Here is a 2,874-nt window from a genome sequence, read left to right as displayed (position 1 = left end):
GTGCGTCGGCGCCGGCGGCCGGGCCTGGGGGCGAAGCCGCTCCTGTCCTCCCCGCGGGTTCCTTCTCTCCCTGCCACCCGGACCAGGGCACGGTGGGGGGGGGTTGAAGCAGCCAAGCCCGCCGGTGATGGCCCCGCGGCGGGGGCGGGGGGCGCCTCGCTGCGCGGGCCGGGGCGGCGCGGGCGCGGCGAGTGAGGGGGCGCGTGCGGCGGAGCGTGACCGCGCGTGTCCGTGACGGCGCGTGTCCGTGAGCGCATCGTCCTTCCCCGCCTCCCGGGGGCCGCGGCCGCGTTGTAACGCCTCGCGCATCCCGGAGCTGGCAGGACGCGGCCGCCGCACGGTGGGAGCGTAACGCGCGCGTCGTGACCGTTAACGGCGGGGGGGGGTGTCGGCCCGGCCCGTGGGGCTGCGGTCGAGCGGGCCGGTGGGTCCGCGCTTCCCCTCCGCGGCGCGGCTCGGCTCGGTGCCGCTGCCTCCGGCTGCCCCGAGCGGAGAGGCGGCGGCGTGTGCGTGCGGGGTACGCGTATGTGCATACATGGGGGGGCGGGGGGGGTGTCTGTGTACGGAAGGCAGCACGCCTCTGGCGGTTCCTTAGCGTTCTTCCTTTACTGAGGAATGGGGGTATAGCTAGCGCTGTAACGCCGTCTTGGGGGATGACTTCCTGAGGGGTTTTTGAATCAGGCAAGATGCGCTGGGAGGGGTGCTACAGCTTGTTAAAGTCACCGGTACGGGTAGAAGGACCCAGGCACAAAAGCCTTTTCACCTGATGTGGTTCTTCAGGAGGATGTTACTTCTCCTAAACTTGTCCTTTTTTCAGCTTTCTCAGTTAGCCCAGCGAAGTGCGTGCGTGATGAAGATCTAAATAGTTGATTTAGATACAGAAAAATAGCTGGAGAATAGAAAGGAACTCTAGTACATCTGAACGTTTTATAATCTCTATAATGCTTCAACATAACGTACTGGATGCTAGTTGACTTTGGTAGGCTTTTGCTCTGCATCCTGTGGGAGATAACAGGGTATTTATTACTTGTAACTTGCACAGTAAGACCCAGCCCTCACCAGAATCAGTAGAACTTGGTAGGCATTTTCCACTGAATTTTGGAGCAAACCTTTGGCCGATGTAGGCGAGCTTTGGATTGCCTGCCTGCACAGCTGTATGTTAGACTGAGTCTTCAGTTATCTGAATATTCCTGTAATTGTATCCAATCCCTTGTGCTTCAGCAGCACAGCTGAACGTATGTGCAGATCTGGTTGCTCAGAGATTGTGTTTCCTAAATTTAGATGAAGAGGTAAGGGAGTTTGTGGAAGGTGTATAAGGGGGTTCATGACTCTAAAGGCCAGGGGAAAATTAAAACTTTTATCTGAGGAGGAAAAGGAGTAATCAGCTGTGCTGTCATATGGTACTCCTGTGCTGTGGGGGTGTGACAAGCAGTGTAGACCTCTGGGATGATATCCAAAGAATCATAGTGCTGTCATTCATTGCATTTCTCTCTGCTCTCATGTAAAGGTGTTTTGAGGTGATATGTCTGTGCATTAGTGACAGGCAATACCTCCTCAATTATTTATAACTTTAAAAAAAAAAAAAAAGTGCCAGAAGATGTCTTTGGAGGTGTCGGGGAAGGGCTGTATGTGCTTCCATATGTAGCTCTTCCACGTTTGCTGATCTGTCACTGGAGACATATGCAGTGAAAAATACTTTAATGCAAAGTACCAAAGAGCAGGGAACAAGCTTAGTATTACAGACATTGTGATGCTTCAGTTTCACCAAATCATTAGATGGATTTAGAACCGTAATACAGTTGTAATATTAATATGTCACCCTTTCCTACTGTCTAATCTGGGAACTATTAAAAAAATTTAAATTATTTAATTTAAATCACTTCGTTTGACTTCAAGAATTGGTTGGATTTGTCCATGAATGAGGAAGCAGCTGTGAGCACTTGAGAGCATGAGTGGAACTGTGCAGCTCTCAAAAGATGATGTCTTACATAATAGTCCTTAGTTGCTTTACTTTTTCTTTTCTGCCTGAGATCCTAGTTTCAGCATCACTGCATTCAGGTTTTGGGTTGGGTTTTTTCGCTTTTTGGGTTTCTTTTTACTGAAGATGGTTGACTTAATTTTGTGGTTTTTAGATAAGTTTTGGTTTTTCTATCTGTTCTGCATTAAGCAGCTACACTTTGTTTAAATGTGGTTTGCTAAGGTTAAGTTGTCTGCAGAGTGTTTGCTTACACTGATAGTGTGCTTTTGGTAGTGCTTTGTTGCTACCCACCATTTGCTGTTTGAGCAGGATCTCCAGTGTTTTGTGTGTAGTGTTTTGCCTCTTGGGGAGACTTGCAGTCATTTTGTTGCTGCTTGTATTCCAGGCTGTCACACATAAGGCTTGCTGGGTTTCAGAGGGCTTATTTGTCCAGTGCTTCAAGCAAGGCTAGTGGGATCTGGGAAGTCTTACGTCAGCGATGCCAAACGCTGTCGCTGTTCCTGCCTCTTTTGAATATGTAATGGGTGGAAATTCCTACTTGTGATAGGGTCATCTCCTTCCACCTTGTCTGTTCAAGGTGTTGAGAATGTGGCTGTGTTCATGACCCAGCTTTGGGAGTGTGGTCAAGGGTCTTGGTTAGGGACAATCCTTATTCTGTTTTATGTAAGAGGAGACAGTGAAATTACTCCTTTACCTCTTTAGTGTGGCTTTTTTTTTTTTCTTTAAACAGGGACTTCTAGCACCCTGAAGTTGCCTGTAGGTGCTCTTTTTACAATTAACACCTTTGTTCCCTGAAATACTAACGGATGTACTCAGTTGTAAATATGTGAGTAGTTTTTATGTGGGACTGCTTAGCTGACAAGTCTAAGCAGGCTGGAACCGTGATACTGTAATTT

The 2,874-nt window shown here is 49.2% G+C and overlaps 1 protein-coding gene across 5 annotated transcripts in view; it reads left to right on the top strand.

Moving 5' to 3' along the window:
• HEATR5B (HEAT repeat containing 5B) overlaps positions 1-2,874 on the top strand; it is a 60,795-nt gene that overhangs the window by 51 nt on the left and 57,870 nt on the right. The window contains exon 1 of one of the 5 annotated variants that reach the window (XM_075043091.1): positions 74-92. The exons of 3 other annotated variants lie outside the window; for them this stretch is intronic. The gene's annotated coding sequence lies outside the window, so the exon portion shown is untranslated. Of the gene's footprint in view, positions 1-73; positions 93-585; positions 2,805-2,874 lie in introns of those variants that run through there. One more of the 5 variants, XM_075043090.1, reaches the window with a different exon arrangement.

The sequence above is a fragment of the Buteo buteo genome, chromosome 12 (genome assembly GCF_964188355.1).
Source record: "Buteo buteo chromosome 12, bButBut1.hap1.1, whole genome shotgun sequence".
Lineage (NCBI taxonomy): Eukaryota > Metazoa > Chordata > Aves > Accipitriformes > Accipitridae > Buteo > Buteo buteo.
This window is presented reverse-complemented; position numbering and strand designations above follow the sequence as displayed.